This window comes from Eschrichtius robustus, chromosome 2 (genome assembly GCF_028021215.1).
Source record: "Eschrichtius robustus isolate mEscRob2 chromosome 2, mEscRob2.pri, whole genome shotgun sequence".
NCBI lineage: Eukaryota > Metazoa > Chordata > Mammalia > Artiodactyla > Eschrichtiidae > Eschrichtius > Eschrichtius robustus.
The window spans coordinates 148,150,351-148,168,232 of NC_090825.1; positions in this window are offsets into that span (position 1 = coordinate 148,150,351).

Genomic DNA, 17,882 nt, shown 5'->3' on the forward strand with positions numbered 1-17,882 from the left:
ACAGTAAGGCAAGCTTATATTCTCCATTTTGCTTAGCCGACAGTCAAGGAATTAAAAGTATTAGAACGGTCTTCAAGGGGTCATTCATTCAAGTATTTACTGAACACCTACTTTGTGCCAGGAACTATGCTAGGGATGCTCAGTGAACAAAACAAAGATTCCCTGCCGTCTTGGAACTTGTAGTACGTGGGGGGAGGATGAGCAGATGATAATTAACGGACTAGAAAACAAACTTGTGGTTACCAAAGTGGAGTGGGAAGGGAGGAGGGACAAATTAGGGGTATGGGATTAACAGATACTACTATGTGTAAAATAGATAAACAACAGGATATATTGTATAGCACAGAAAATTATAGCCATTATCTTATAATAACTTAAAATGGAGTATAATCTGCAAAAATACTGAATCACTATGCTGTATACCTGAAGCTAATATTATTAATCAATAATACTTGAATATACTTCAATTAGAAAATTAACATACTAAATAAGTCATTCATTATGTTAGAAAATAAGTGTTTTGGGAAATGTGGCCCCCGCTAATGAAAATTTGGAATGGGAGGAGGGCAGGTTTGCAGTGTTCAGTTGGGAGGTCACAGTTGGCCACATTGAGAGGCAAGATTTGAGCAGAGTGGACAGCAGAGGGAATAGGGTTCCACACAGGGACCAGCTAGAGCAAAGGACTACGGTGGGAGCATCTGTGATATTGTGATTCATAATAAGAAATATATATTTGGTCTTCGTTGTGTTCCTGGCACAGAGGTCCTAAAACCATTGGAATTTCCTACGATAAAGGAGTGATAGATTTATCCTTTGTTATGTTCAGGAGGAGAATTTTGGAAAGCACAAAGGATGGGGGTTGGTTGCCAGGGGAACCAGCCACATGATTAGTGGATTGGAACTTAAGTCCTACCTCCCAACCTCCAGGGAGGGGAAAGGGGATGGAGATTCAGTCTGTCGATCATGAGTTCAATCATCGATGGCCAGTGATCTAATCCATCTTGCCTATGTAATGAAGCCTCCATAAAACCCCAAAAGGATGGGGTTCGGAGAGCTTCCACGTTGGTGGACACCTGGAGACTGGGGAGAGTAGTGCACTTTGGGAGAGCATGGAAGCTCCACCCCCTTTCCCCATACTTTGCCCTATGCATCTCTTCCATCTGGGTGTTCCTGAGTTATATCCTTTTATAATAAACTGGTGCTCTAGTAAACTAAATGTTTCTCTGAGTTCTGTGAGCCACTCTAGCAAATTAATTGAATGCAAGGAGGAGGGGTTTGTGGGAACCTTCCATCTATAGCCTGTTGGTCAGAAGCACAGGTGACAACCTGGACTTGTGATTGGAGTCTGAAGTGGGGGGTGGGAGGACGGTCTCGTAGGACTGAGCCCTTACCTGTGGGATCTGATGCTCTCTCCAGGTAGGTGGTGTCAGAATTCACTTGAATTAGAGGACACCCAGCTGGTGTTGGAGAATTGCTTGGTGTGGGGGGAAAAAACCTCAGAATCGGAGCATGACTGGCATATGTGGGGAATAGCAAGGAAGCCAGTGTGGCTAGAACAGAGTGTGAGCAGGAGAGGAATAACAGGTGGTCAGAGAGGGTTTCCCTGGTGGCGCAGTGGTTAAGATCCACCTGCCAATGCAGGGGACACGGGTTCGAGCCCTGGTCCGGGAAGACCCCACATGTCGCAGAGCAACTAAGCCCGTGCATCACAACTACTGAGCCTGTGCTCTAGAGCCCGCGAGCCACAACTACTGAGCCCGCGTGCTGCAACTATGGAAGCCCGCGCGCCTACAGCCCACGCTCCGCAGCAAAAGAAGCCACCGCAATGAGAAGCCGGCGCACCGCAACGAAGAGCAGCCCCCGCTCGCCGCAACTAGAGAAAGCCCGCGTGCAGCAACGAAGACTCAACGCAGCTAGAAATAAAATAAAATAATAAATAAATTAAAAACAACAACAACAACAACAAAAACAGGTGGTCAGAGAGACAGTGGAGGACAAAATCATGAGTGGCTTTGTAGGTCACTGGAAGGATTGGCCTCTGAGGGACACAGGGAGCCATCGGGGGGCTTAGAGCAGAGGAGTGACTTCATATGACTTATATGTTGATAACAAAGTGAAGGGGACACGGGCAGAGCAGGGAGACCAGTTAGGAGGCCAATGGCAGCCGCCCAGGTGGCAGGTGATGGTGGCTTGCACCTGGCTGATAGCAGTAGAGGTGGTGAGAGGTGGTCATATTCTGGGTGTATTTTGAAGAGAGAACCAATCCAACCGGACAAGGTTTCCTGAAGGAATGGATATCATTCTTGAAGGAAGGAGAGCAAAGAACTGTGAGCTTTTTGGCCTAAGTAACTGAAGGAGGAAGGCGATCAGGAGTTTGGTTTTGGACATGTTGAGTCAAGATGACACCCAATTAAGGTGACAGGCAGGCGGGTGTCTCCGTAAGTTTGGAGTTCGGGAGAGCAGTTGGGGCTAGAGGTGTACATTTGGAAGTCTCTGGCACGCAGATAGAGTTTAAAGCCGGGAGGTTGGATGAGATCACCCAGAGACCTGAGTATAAACAGAGAAGAAATAAGGATGAAGAGAAAAGAGGAACCAGCGAACAGGACTGAGAGGGATGCCCAGAGACAGAAGAGGTGCCCTGACTAGTTAGACTTCTCGGTGAGTCTAACTGTTCTTTTAATCCTCCAAACAGGAGATTTCCTGATATTCAAGAATTTATATTTTCATCATCGTCTCCATTGTTGTTGTCAGTGTCATCCAAAGCATCTGATATCTGTCGAGCTTCCCCTGTGTGTTAAACCCCCAAGGACTGCACAGAAATGGAGGCCCCTGCCCTTCAGTACAATACAGCAGCGGTCCCCAACTTTTCTGGCACCAGGGACCGGTTTTGTGGAAGACAGTTTTTCCTTGGGGTGGGGGGAGCGGTTCAGGCGGTAACGCGAGCGATGGGGAACGGCAGATGAAGCTTCGCTTGCTGGTCCGCTGCTCACCTCCTGCTGTGCGGCCCAGTTCCTAACAGGCCACGGACCAGTACTGGGAGTTAGGGACCCTTGCAATACAGAAGGACAGTGATGTCTGTGCCCCTGGGTGCAGGGAGGTGGGGAGGAGGGGATCTATGCAGGGAGAGGGCGTCCCTCTGGACAGGACACAGAAGAGTGTTTTCCCCCCTTGAGCCACTGCTCCGTCTTTTCTCCTCTTTACTGCCCGACTTCTGTGACACATCTCCCTCTCCTCACCTCCCACTCCCTGGGTCCCTTCAATCTGGCTTCAACTACTATCATTCTCCCAAAGCAAGCTTTGCTAAGGTCATCAGTTACCTCCAGGCTGCTGATCTGAAGGACTTAGCCCCACCCTACCTCCTCAGCGTTGACCAGCTGCTCCTTGCTTCTTCCCAGACACCTCCCACCTCTGTGACACCACCCTCCCTCGGTTTTCCTCTTGCTTCTCTGGCAACTCCTGCCCCCTCTTCTTTCTTCATCTTCCTCTTCTTTTTTTCTGGCCGCACCACGGGGCATGTGGGATCTTAGTTTCCGACCAGGGATCGAACCGCAGCCCCTGCAGTGGAAGCGCGGAGTCTTAACTGCTGGACCGCCATGGAATTCCCTTTCTTCATCTTCTATTCAGCCTTAAATGCTGGCTTAGATCTTCTTCCCTCTCCAGCTCTACATATTCTCAAAGGCAACGTGATCCATCCATGTCCCCAGAGCACCATCATCTAAAGGACCATCATCAAGAGTTTCAAAGTTAGAATATGAAAAAGAATATGTATATGTATGTATAACTGAATTACTTTTTGTACAGCAGAAATTAACACAACACTGTAAATCAACTCGACTTCAATAAAATAAATTTTAAAAAATTTAAAAAATAGCATTACACAGGAACTATATTTAATATCCTGTAATAAACCATAACGGAAAAGAATATATATGTATAACAGCAGAAATTAACACATCATAAATCAACTATACTTCAATAAAATAAATTTAAAAAAATATTTTAATAAAATTCAAAAATAGAAAAAAAATACCAAAGTTTTATCTCCACTCAGGTGAGCTCTGGACACCCCCTGTCATCTCCATTCAGGTGTCCCCTAGGTCCCTCCACCTCAGCTCATCCCTGACCTCTCCCACACACAGCCTGGGCTTCTGCAGGCTTCTCTGTCTTCCCTGACATCCTCTCATTTCCCCTTCCTGGGTTCCTTTTCCCTCCACCAAGCCCCTCCCCTTGACTCCTCTTCCCTCCAGCCCAGGAAAAAGGACTTCATTCAACAGGTACAAGTCCTGCCTCCATCCACTGTGTGGGTGAGTTTAAGGGGCCAAAAAGGCCCTGCTGGAGGGGATCTGGCAGGGTGACTCAATTTGAAGATGCTTCTAAGGAAAAAAGATTTCTTTAAAAAAGGTAGTCAAATGTAAAAATAAGCTCTGTTTTCTTCCTTGGTGAATGGCGGTCTCCCCGGCCTGAGGGTTTGCCCAAACTGTATTTCTTCCCTAAGCAAGGGCAGAATAAAAATAGCTGGGGGCTAATCTAAGAGATACCAGGCGGGAGTCTCAGCCATGCTGTCGGGAATGAAGGGCTGCAGGCTGGGGTGAGGGGAGTTGGGTGTTAACAATCCCCTCTCCTCTGTCCCTAACAGCGAAGCCCCAGGGCCTGTGGTATTGGTCAACCGGCCATAGTGCATGGTGGTCAAAATTGCGGCCTTTGGGTGAATTGCACTCTCCCTGGCCCTATGTCCTGGGCAGGGATCGCCCCTCTTTGTTTCCTCCTCTGGAGCACAGGGACAGCCAACACCACTGACCTCTTAGTGACACTGGGAGGATTAAAGAACAAAACTCAGGCCAAGAGCTCACACCATAACCCCAATGGCCACTGCATCCATTCCCCTTTCTCTTTGGGCCCTTATTTTGGGGGAAATGGTGCTTAGGCCAAGGAAAGGATGTAAGGAGTCAGCACTAAGGATGGAGTGGAGTTTCGCAAATGGCAAATGTCTGAGAGTGGGACAGAGCAGACCGGGGCAAATCGGTCATCTCTCCCAATCCATCCAAAAAACAAAAGGCAATGGGTAGAATTAGCTCAGTGTAAAATGTTCTCTTTTTTATTATTCTTACATCTTCGCTCTTCCCCTCCTCCCCTGACAGTTTTGTTTGCCGGCAGAGTGCTCCTGGATGAAATGAATGCATAAAGTAGCAAAGGAATATGGGCTGAAAAATGAGGAAATGGCCCATCAGTTTTAATCTGACAGCTTAACTGGTATGAAAAACAAGCATGCTTCTGATGGAAATGTCACAGTTTCTCCAAAGGGTGTTCATGGTTTGCACGAGATGGCTCTTCCACGCATTCTCTGCCTCCACCTGAACAGGTTTGTGAATCAGGGGATGAGAGGACGAAGGGGGTGTGAGTTGCTAGACTCTGCAAGCTCCTGGCTGCCTTCCTGAATGACCTCATCCATCTTACTGAGTGTGAACACTGGCTACACACTGTGCTGGGCGCCGGGGACAGAGGGGTAAGATTCCACATGCCTTGTGGAGACTGCATTCTGTTGAAGACAGACCCGGAGCCAGACAGTTAGACTAGAGGGTGATAGGTGTCCAAGAAAGGGCCCCAGAAACCCTGGGAGCCCAAAGTGACTTCTTTAGACTGCTTAGAAACAGCAAATGGTAGTCTAAATAAAATTAATGGTAAGCAATTATAATGAGATCCTAAAGCAATATTTGGTGAGATTTTTATGTTCAGCAGGTGATGGTGATGTTAATAAATTTACTGAGTGCTTACTTATCATTTCATTTAATCCAGGAATTCTCTGAGGTAGGTAGTGTTATCGCAGCTGAGGCGATTAAGACCCAGAAAGGACCAGAAAGATGCCCCAGGTCACACAGCTAGGAACTGGGTGATCTAGGGTTCCCATCAGGCAATTGGGCTCCAGAGACTCTGGAATTCTCTCAACAGCAGGAATAAGGGAGGCCAAATAAGCTCTAGGGGCAGAGGGACTAGCTGCTCCCCCTTGATGCAGACCCCACCCAGCAACCAAAATCATCTAAAGGGGAGGATGGAGAGGGAGGGGTTGAGGGGTGTGAAGATGCCTGTTGACCTGGGGTTGGCAAGGGGAGTTCAGGAACGGGGCAGTCACCTAAGCTTTTGCTTACGTGGGAATTCACTGGCTCCTAGAACACGGAAAGTGGCTTTAATCACGCTGGATCCAGGTGCTCTAATAACGATGTTAAGAACTGGTCTCCCTTCATCTCCCCTCCCTGTTTCTCTCCATGTTGGCTTAATTCTCAGGCGGATTTGCCCGACATGGCAGGTCTCCCCTTCCTCCACAGGCAGCTTCAGACTAACATCCACTTAGCTTGGAACCCCAGAAGAGAGAGAGCCTTTTCCCTAAGAGTTCCTGAAAATCCCTGGGTGGTCCTGCCTGCACTAGTTCTTGCAGCCAGGGGGGGCAGGATGACCTGATTGGTCAGGCCCAGGTCACACGCCCAGCACAGGGGTGGAGTCAGCCCTGCTTCCGCCAACCGTAGAGTGGAAGGCGGGAGGGGGTTGTTCCCGCTGGGAAATCACGGGGCTGTGATCAGAAGGGGTAGCCAGTGCGGGGTGGATCCCAAACCTCAGGGGTAGTGATGGGGTGCATGTGAGTTTCCAGCCACCCTAGGGTCAGCCCTTCACAGACGTCAGCTTGGGGGTTTCACCCCAATTTATGAAGGCCGGGGGATGTTTCCTTTGTAGGAGGGAGCATACTTTTGTCAAGAATGGCTTTCCGTATTATGAAAGCAATACAGTATATTCCAATTGCAGGACAGCTAGTAAATATGTTTAATCAGAACAAACTTGTCCTCCCAAAGATATGAAGAAGTCATAATCCCATCTAGAGAGAATTGCCATTAACACTTGGGAGTGGATTATGTATCTTTTTTTCTTTCTTTTCCATCTTCTTCAAAAAATACGGGATCACATTGTACGAACTTTTTTTTTTTTTACTTTAAAAATAGTTTTACTGGGATAAAATTGATATATAACAAACTGCACATAATTGAAATGTACAATTTGATGAGTTCTGACATATGTATACAGCCATAATCAAGATGATAAGCATATCCATTACCCCCAAAAGTGACCCTTTGTGATCTATTTACCCTCACTGCTCCTCCACTGCTCCTGAAATTTCTCCAGGCAACCACTGATCTGCTTTCTATCACTATTGAATATTTGGCATTTTTCATCATTTTATATAAATGGATCATACAATATATATAATTTTGGGGGTGTGGGTCCTTTCACTCAGTGTAATTATACTGAGTGAGTATAATTATTTTGAGATTCATTTGTGTTGTTGAATGTATCAATAGTCCATTCCTTTTTGTTGCTGAGTAATATTTCATTATATGCATATATCAGTTTGTTTATCGTAACCGAATAATGGTCATTAGAGTTATTTCCAGTTTTTGCTATAACAAGAAAAGTTGATATAAATATTTGTGTAGAAGTCTCTATAAACTTATGCTTTCATTTGTAGTAAGTAAAATACCCAGAACTGTATTGGTTGGATCATACAAGTGTATGTTTACATTTTTAAGAAATTGCCAAACTGTTTTCCAAAGCATTTGCCGCATTTTACATTCCTACCAGCAGTGTGAGTGAGCTCCAGTTATTTACGTCATCACCAACGCTTGGTATGGTCAACATTTTAACCTTTTACATTTGAGCCATTCTGGCCGGTGTATGACAGTATTTATTGTGGTTTTAATTTGTATTTCCCTAATGACTAATGATGTTATGTGCTTATATGCCACCCGTATATCTTCTCTGGCGAAGTGTTTATTCAAAATTTTGCCCCCCCCCCTTTTTTTGGCCTCGCTGCATGGCATGCGGAATCTTAGTTACCAGACCAGGGATCGATCCCTTGACCCCTGCAGTGGAAGTGTGGAGTCTTAACCATTGGAACGCCAGGGAAGTCCCTATTTTGCCCATTTTTAATTGGATTGTTTGCTTTCTTATTGTTGAATTGTAAGAGATGGGTATGATTTTTTTTTAACATCTTTATTGGAGAATAATTGCTTTACAATGGTGTGTTAGTTTCTGCTTTATAACAAAGTGATTCAGCTATACGTATACATACATCCCCATATCTCCTCCCTCTTGCGTCTCCCTCCCACCCTCCCTATCCCACCCCTCTAGGTCATCACAAAGCACCGAGCTGATCTCCCTGTGCTATACGGCTGCTTCCCACTAGCTATCTATTTTACGTTTGGTAGTGTATATATGTCCATGCCACTCTCTCACTTTGTCCCAGCTTACCCTTCCCCCTCCCCGTGTCCTCAAGTCCATTCTCTATGTCTGCGTCTTTATTCCTGTCCTGTCGCTAGGTTCTTCAGAACCTTTTTTTTTTTTTTTTAGATTCCATGTATGTGTGTTAGCATATGGTATTTGTTTTTCTCTTTCTGACTTACTTCACTCTGTATGACAGTCTCTAGGTCCATCCACCTCACTACAAATAACTCAATTTCGTTTCTTTTTATGGCTGAGTAATATTCCATTGTATATATGTGCCACATCTTCTTTATCCATTCATCTGTCAATGGACACTTAGGTTGCTTCCATGTCCTGGCTATTGTAAATAGAGCTGCAATGAACATTGTGGTAAATGACTCTTTTTGAATTATGGTTTTCTCAGGGTATATGCCCAGTAGTGGGATTGCTGGGTCATATGGTAGTTCTATTTTTAGTTTTTTGAGGAACCTCCATACTGTCCTCCATAGTGGCTGTATCAATTTACACTCCCACCAACAGTGCAAGAGGGTTCCCTTTTCTCCACACCCTCTCCAGCATTTATTGTTTGTAGATTTTTTGATGATGGCCGTTCTGACTGGTGTGAGGTGATACCTCATTGTAGTTTTGATTTGCACTTCTCTAATGATTAGTGATGCTGAGTATCCTTTCATGTGTTTGTTGGCAATCTGTATATCTCCTTTGGAGAAATGTCTATTTAGGTCTTCTGCCCATTTTTGGATTGGGTTGTTTTTTGATATTGAGCTGCATGAGATATTTGTATATTTTGGAGATTAATCCTTTGTCAGTTGCTTCGTTTGCAAATATTTTCTCCCATTCTGAGGGTTGTCTTTTCGTCTTGTTTATGGTTTCCTTTGCTGTGCAAAAGCTTTTAAGTTTCATTAGGTCCCATTTGTTTATTTTTGTTTTTATTTCCATTTCTCTAGGAGGTGGGTCAAAAAGGATCTTGCTGTGATTTAAGTCATGGAGTGTTCTGCCTGTGTTTTCCTCTAAGAGTTTATATTATCTGGCCTTACATTTAGGTCTTTAATCCTTTTTTTTTTAATTTATTTTTTATTTTTTATTTTTTTTAATGCTATTCTTGTCTGCTTACATTCTTTTTATGTATGTATGTATGTATGTATGTATGTATGTATGTATGGCTGTGTTGGGTCTTCGTTTCTCTGCGAGGGCTTTCTCTAGTTGTGGCAAGTGGGGGCCACTCTTCATCGCGGTGCGGGGGCCACTCTTCATCGCGGTGCGTGGGCCTCTCACTATCGCGGCCTCTCTTGTTGCGGAGCACAGGCTCCAGATGCGCAGGCTCAGTAATTGTGGCTCATGGGCCGAGTTGCTCCGTGGCATGTGGGATCCTCCCAGACCAGGGCTCGAACCCACGTCCCCTGCATTGGCAGGCAGATTCTCAACCACTGTGCCACCAGCGAAGCCCTCTTTAATCCGTTTTGAGTTTATTTTTGTATATGGTGTTAGGGAGTGTTCTAATTTCATTCTTTTACATGTAGCTGTCCAGTTTTCCCAGCACCACTTATTGAAGAGGCTGTCTTTTTCTCCATTGTATGTTCTTGCCTCCTTTATCAAAGATAAGGTGACCATATGGGCGTGGGTTTCTCTCTGGGCCTTCTATCCTGTTCCATTGATCTATATTTCTGTTTTTGTGCCAGTACCATACTATCTTGATGATTGTAGCTTTGTAGTATAGTCTGAAGTCAGGGAGCCTGATTTCTCCAGCTCCGTTTTTCTTTCTCAAGATAGCTTTGGCTATTTGGGGTCTTTTGTGTTTCCATACAAATTATGAAATTTTTTGTCCTAGTTCTGTGAAAAATGACATTGGTAGTTTGATAGGGATTGCATTGAATCTGTAGATTGCTTTGGGTTGTATAGTCATTTTCACAATGTTGATTCTTCTAATCCAAGAACATGGTATATCTCTCCATCTGTTTGTATCATCTTTAATTTCTTTCATCAGTGTCTTATAGTTTTCTGCATACAGGTCTTTTGTCTCCTTAGGTAGGTTTATTCCTAGGTATTTTATTCTTTTTGTTGCAGTGGTAAATGGGAGTGTTTCCTTAATTTCTCTTTCAGATTTTTCATCATTAGTGTATAGGAATGCAGGAGATTTCTGTGCATTAATTTTGTATCCTGCAACTTTACCAAATTCATTGATTAGCTCTAGTAGTTTTCTGGTAGCATCTTTAGAATTCTCTATGTATCGTGTCATGTCATCTGCAAACAGTGACAATTTTACTTCTCCTTTTTCTGATGTGGATTCCTTTTATTTCTTTTTCTTCTCTGATTGCTGTGGCTAAAACTTCCAAAACTATGTTGAATAATAGTGGTGAGAGTGGGTAACCTTGTCTTGTTCGTGATCTTAGTGGAAATGGTTTCAGTTTTTCACCATTGAGAACAATGTTGGCTGTGGATTTGTCATACATGGCCTTTACTATGTTGAGGTAAGTTCCCTCTATGCCTACTTTCTGGAGGGATTTTTTTTTAAAAATTTACTTATTTATTTATTTTTGGCTGCGTTGGGTCTTTGTTGCTGTGCATGGGCTTTCTCTAGTTGTGGCGAGCGGGGTCTACTCTTCGTTGCAGTGCACAGGCTTCTCAGGCTTCTCATTGCAGTGGCTTCTCTTGTTGCAGAGCTCGGGCTCTAGGCGCCCGGGCTTCAGTAGTTGTGGCACGTGGGCTCTAGAGCACAGGCTCAGTAGCTGTGGTGCACGGGCTTAGCTGCTCTGTGACATGTGGGATCTTCCCAGACCAGGGCTCGAACCCGTGTCTCCTGCATTGACAGGCGGATTCTTAACCACTGCGCCACCAGGGAAGCCCTCTGGAGGGTTTTTTTTAATCATAAACGGGTGTTGAATTTTGTTAAAAGCTTTTTCTGCATCTATTGGGATGGTAATATGGTTTTTCTCCTTCAATTTGTTAGTATGGTGTATCACATTGATTGATTTGCGTATATTGAAGAATCCTTGCATTCCTGGAATAAACCCCACTTGATCATGGTGTATGATCCTTTTAATGTGCTGTTGGACTCTGTTTGCTAGTATTTTGTTGAGGATTTTTGCATCTATGTTCATCAGTGATATTGGCCTGTAGTTTTCTTTTCTTGTGGCATCTTTGTCTGGTTTTGGTACCAGGGTGATGGTGGCCTCGTAGAATGAGTTTGGGAGTGTTTCTCCCTCTGCTATATTTTGGAAGAGTTTGAAAAGGATAGGTGTTAGCTCTTCTCTAAATGTTTGATAGAATTCGCCTGTGAAGCCCTCTGGTCCTGGGCTTTTGTTTGTTGGAAGATTTTTAATCACAGTTTCAATTTCAGTGCTTGTGATTGGTCTGTTCATATTTTCTATTTCTTCCTGGTTCAGTGTCGGAAGGTTGTGCTTTTCTAAGAATTTGCCCATTTGTTCCAGGTTGTCCATTTTATTGGCATATAGTTGCTTGTAGTAATCTCTCATGATCCTTTGTATTTCTGCAGTGTCAGTTGTTACTTCTCCTTTTTCATTTCTAATTCTATTGATTTGAGTCTTCTCCCTTTTTCTCTTGATGAGTCTGGCTAATGGTTTATCAATTTTGTTTATCTTCTCAAAGAACCAGCTTTTAGTTTTATTGATCTTTGCTATCATTTCCTTCATTTCTTTTTCACTTATTTCTGATCTGATCTTTATGATTTCTTTTCTTCTGCTAACTTTGGGTTTTTTTGGTTCTTCTTTCTCTAATTGCTTTAGGTGTAAGGTTAGGTTGTTTATTTGAGATGTTTCTTGTTTCTTGAGGTAGGATTGTATTGCTATAAACTTCCCTCTTAGAACTGCTTTGGCTGCATCCCATAGGTTTTTGGGTCGTCATGTTTTCATTGTCATTTGTTTCTAGGTATTTTTTGATTTCCTCTTTGATTTCTTCAGTGACCTCTTGGTTATTTAGTAGTGTATTGTTTAGCCTCCATGTGTTTGTATTTTTTACAGATTTTTTCCTGTAACTGATATCTAGTCTCATAGCATTGTGGTCAGAAAATATACTTGATATGATTTTAATTTTCTTAAATTTACCAAGGCTTGATTTGTGACCCAAGATATGATCTATCCTGCAGAATGTTCCATGAGCATTTGAGAAGAAAGTGTATTCTGTTGTTTTCGGATGGAATGTCCTATAAATATCAATTAAGTCCATCTTGTTTAATGTATCATTTAAAGCTTGTGTTTCCTTATTTATTTTCATTTTGGATGATCTATCCATTGGTGAAAGTGGGGTGTTAAAGTCCCCAACTATGACTGTGTTACTGTCGATTTCCCCTTTTATGGCTGTTAGCATTTGCCTTATGTATTGAGGTGCTCCTATGTTGGGTGCATAAATATTTACAATTGTTATATCTTCTTCTTGGATTGATCCCTTGATCATTATGTAGTGTCCTTATTTTTCTCTTGTAATAGTCTTTATTTTAAAGTCGATTTTGTCTGATATGAGAATTGCTACTCCAGCTTTCTTTTGATTTCCATTTGCATGGAATATCTTTTTCCATCCCCTCACTTTCAGTCTGTATGTGTCCCTAGGTCTGAAGGGGGTCTCCTGTAGACAGCATATGTACGGGTCTTGTTTTTTTATCCATTCAGCCAGTCTATGTCTTTTGGTTGGAGCATTTAATCCATTTACATTTAAGGTCGTTATTGATATGTATGTTCCTATTACCATTTTCTTAATTGTTTTGGGTTTGTATTGTAAGTCTTTTCCTTCTCTTTTGTTTCCTGCCTAGAGAAGTTCCTTTAGCAATTGTTGTAGAGCTGCTTTGGTGGTGCTGAATTCTCTTAGCTTTTGCTTGTCTGTAAAGGTTTTAATTTCTCCGTCGAATCTGAATGAGATCCTCGCTGGGAGGAGTAATCTTGGTTGTAGGTTTTTTCCCTTTCATCACTTTCAATATGTCCTGCCACTCCCTTCTGCGTTGCAGAGTTTCTGCTGAAAGATCAGCTGTTAACCTTATGGGGATTCCCTTGTATGTTATTTGTTGCTTTTGCCTTGCTGCTTTTAATATTTTTTCTTTGTATTTAATTTTTGATAGTTAGATTAATATGTGTCTTGGCGTGTTTCTCCTTGGATTTATCCTGAATGGGACTCTCTGTGCTTCCTGGACTTGATTGACTATTTCCTTACCCATATTAGGGAAGTTTTCAACTATAATCTCTTCAAATATTTTCTCAGTCCCTTTTTTTCCCCTCTTCTTCTTCTGGGACCCTTATAATTCGAATGCTGGTGCATTTAATGTTGTCCCAGAGGTCTCTGAGACTGTCCTCAATTCTTTTCATTCTTTTTTCTTTATTTTGCTCTGTGGTAGTTATTTCCACCATTTTATCTTCCAGGTCAATTATCCGTTCTTCTACCTCAGTTATTCTGCTATTGATTCCTTCTAGAGAATTTTAAATTTCATTTGTGTTGTTCATCATTGTTTGTTTCCTGTTTAGTTCTTCTAGGTCCTTGTTAAATATTTCTTGTATTTTCTCCATTCTATTTCCTAGATTTTGGATCATCTTTACTATCCTTACTCTGAATTCTTTTTCAGGTAGACTGCCTATTTCCTCTTCATTTGTTTGGTTTGGTGGGTTTTTACTTTGCTCCTTTGTCTGCTGTGTATTTCTCTGTCCTCTCATTTTGCTTAACTTAATGTGTTTGGGGTCTCCTTTTTGCAGGCTGCAGGTTCGTAGTTCCCATTGTTTTTGGTGTCTGCTTCCAGTGGGTAAGGTTGGTTCAGTGGGTTGTGTAGGCTTCCTGGTGGAGGGGACTGGTGCCTGTGTTCTGGTGGATGAAGCTGGATCTTGTCTTTCTGGTGGGCAGGACCACTTCCAGTGGTGTGTTTTGGGCTGTCTGTGACCTTATTATGATTTTAGGCAGCCTCTCTGCTAATGGGTGGGTTTGTGTTCCTGTCTTGCTAGTTGTTTGGCATAGGGTGTCCAGCACTGTAGCTTGCTGGTCGTTGAGTGGAGCTGAGTCTTAGCATTGAGATGGAGATCTCTGGGAGAGCTTTCGCCGTTTGATATTACATGGGGCCGGGAGGTCTCTGGTGGACCAATGTCCTGAAGTTGGCTCTCCCACCTCAGAGGCTGAGGCCTGACACCTGGCCAGAGCACCAAGACCTTGTCAGCCACACGGCTCAGAAGAAAAGGGAGGGAAAAAAAGCAAGCAAGCAAGCAAGAAAGAATAAATAAAATAAAATAGTTATTAAAATAGAAAAAAATTATTAAAAATAAAAAAGTAATTAAAAAATGAAAGAGAGAAAGAAGAGAGCAACCAAACCAAAAAACAAATCCACCAATGATATCAAGTGCTAAAAACTATATGAACAAAAAACAAAAACAAAAAAAAAGACAGTCAGAGCCCTAGTCAAATGGCAAAAGCAAAGCTATACAGACAAAACCACACAAAGAAGCATACACATACACACTCACAAAAAGAGAAAAAGGAAAAAAAAAAATATATATATATATAAAGGAAGAGACCAACCAAATCAATAAACAAATCTACTAGTGATAATAAGCTCTAAATACTAAACTAAGATAAACATAAAACCAGAAACAAATTAGATGCAGAAAGCAAACCCCAAGTCTACAGTTGCTCCCAAAGTCCAACGCCTCAATTTTGGGATGATTGGCTGTCTATTCAGGTATTCCAGAGGTGCAGGGTACATCAAGTTGACTGTGAAGATTTAATCCCGTGCTCCTGAGGCTGCTGGGAGAGATTTCCCTTTCTCTTCTTTGTTAGCACAGCCCCTGGAGTTCAGCTTTGGATTTGGTCCTGCCTCTGCAGGTAGGTCGCCCAAGGGTGTCTTTTGAGAAGTCTGAGGTCTTCTGCCAGTGTTCAGTAGGTGTTCTGTAGGAGTTGTTCCATATGTAGATGTAGTTTTGATGTATTTGTGGGGAGAAAGGTGATCTCTACATCTTATTCCTCTGCCATCTTGAAGGTGCCCCTGGGTATGATCTTATTTTCAGTCAAAAGCTCCCTAGTTAATACACAACCACTGCCTTCAGCTTCTTACATCTCTTTCCAAAAATGTTCTAATGTATCCATTCACAAAATCGGGCTCAGCATTCAGCTGGGATGCAGCAACAGGGCATATCTGCCAGCATCCATGTTAACTGGGTGGTGACCTGCTCTACCAATTGCTAAATATTTGGAATATTACCCCTGTATTCAAGTATATGTGTGTGTGTTTACATATGTATGTACATAATATATGTGCAGATGTGTGTATATATAATTTGTACAAGTGGAAGAATCCTGTGCACACACTTTTGCACCTATATTAGTACATCTTGGGATCTTTCCATTTCATTTTTCACAGAGCTGCCACATTCTTTCAAATGGTTCTGTGTATTCCACTGTGGGAACACACTGTCAATGATTTACTCTGTTCTCTGTTGATGGACTTTGAGATTATATCTAGTACATCATTTTTTTCATGATTGCATCGTACTCCATGATACTTTTAACCAATCCCATAGTTCAAAGTGCATATCAGTTATTAACTTTACCCCTGCTATTTGAATAATGCTTGGTTAATATCTTTGTGCATATATCTTTCCTCCCAGCCTCCATTAATCCGCCTGTTTGCTACCATTGGTGCTTGTGAACATTTGCCATCCAGTCAAATACCTCTGGGGCTCACGGTCAGGCACCCTATGTGTTGTGCTAATACTTTGGAGGTGCAGCATGTAGAAGGAGGAGATGAAGTTATAATTGAAAGCTCACGTGGTAAGTCTTGGCTGTGACTGGTTTTTAACAGCTTTGTTTAGATACAATTAACATACGGTACAACTCATCTTTTAAAGTGTAAAATCCAGTGGTTTTTACTATATTCACAGATATGTGCAACCATCACCACAGTCAATTTTAGAACATTTCATCACCTCAACAAGAAACTCAGTACCCATTGGCAATCACTCCTCCATCCCCCTATCCCACCCCCAGCCCTAAACACCCCCTGATCTGTTTCTGTCTCTATAGATTTCCCTATTCTAGACTTTCATTTGATTGGAATCATATAAAATGTGGTCTTTTAGGACTGGCTTCTTTTACTTAACATAATATTTTCAAGGTTCATCCATGTTGTTGTAGCATGTATTATCAGAACTTCATTCCTTTCATGGCTGAATAATTTTCTAGTGTATAGATCGACCACATTTTGTTTATCTCTTTGTCTGTTGATGGACATTTGGGTTGTTTCCACTCCTTGGCTGCTATGAATATGTTATGAACACTTGTGTAACAGTTTTTTTTCTTCTCATTTTTAAGATTTATTGAACAAACATTGATTATCATGGTTCATACTTTAAAAAAAATGTTTTATTTTATTTTATTTATTTATTTTTGGCTGAGTTGGGTCTTCGTTGCTGTGCGCGGGCTTTCTCTAGTTGCGGCCAGCAGGGGCTGCTCTTCGTTGCAGTGTGCAGGCTTCTCATTGCGGTGGCTTCCCTTGTGGCAGAGCATGGGCTCTAGGCACGTGGGCTTCAGTAGTTGTGGTTCGTGGGCTCTAGAGCGCAGGCTCAGTAGTTGTGGTGCATGGGCTTGGTTGTTCCGTGGCATGTGGGATCTTCCCGGACCAGGGCTCGAACCCGTGTCCCCTGCATTGGCAGGTGGATTCTTAACCACTGTGCCACCAGGAAAGCCCCGGTTCATACTTAAAAATTTTTTTTTAATATATCTTGAGATTAAAAAAATTTTTTTGTGTGTAACAGTTTTTGTGTGGACACATGCTTTCATTTTTCTTGGGTATATACCTAGGGGTGGAATTGCTGGATCATGGGGTAACTCTAGATTTAACTCTTTGAAGGACTGCCAGACTGTTTTCCAAAGACTGTTTTCACATTCCCCAGCTCTGACATTTCTGATGCTGAGCAAGTTCCTAGACTTCTCTGAGGCTCCACTTCTTTCAGCCATAAAAAGAAACTAAAAACTCAGGGTTTGGGGGCGGATAAATGAAAAAATGGATATGAGGGCACTTTGCAAATTAGAAGTGGTTTAGTAAATCTAGGGGAAAGTTGGTTTTGCTTTTTTAAAATTTTGGCTCTGTCGTTAAAGTGTCTGTGTGTGATTGGTTCTGTGGTTTTGGGGACTTGCTCTCATGCCAAAACGGTTAAGGAGTAAGAGACACTGAGGTGTCATTATCTTCTCTGACCTGTTCCTGATCAAGACAGAAGGCCAGAACTGTCTGGAACTCGAGGCCCCTACTCCCAGCCTTTGCTCAGAGCCAACTCACAGGGGCCCTGAGTTTACAGATGCCGGTGGTTACCGCCCTTCAGTGATGAAGGTGACGCTAAAGGTCGGGGAACCTGTGGCAGCGTGCAGCCACGTGGTCTTAGGGCACATCGACGACAGTCGGACCATCTGGCTGAATGTGCCTCTCGGCTCCTTTCGGCATTTCCAAATGACACGTGGCACTGTAGTGTGGAAAACTCTCCCGAAGGCCCAGTGAGTGGCATGCACCTTCGGTCACATGCCTCACATGGTGTCCACTCGGCGTGGCCACGCCAGCTGGCGTTTAACTGGGCGCTTCCCCAAGCACGCCCAGAAGGACCCCAAGCTTGGCTGCTGGGGGAGGCAGTGGAGCCCAGAGACGGCCTGGT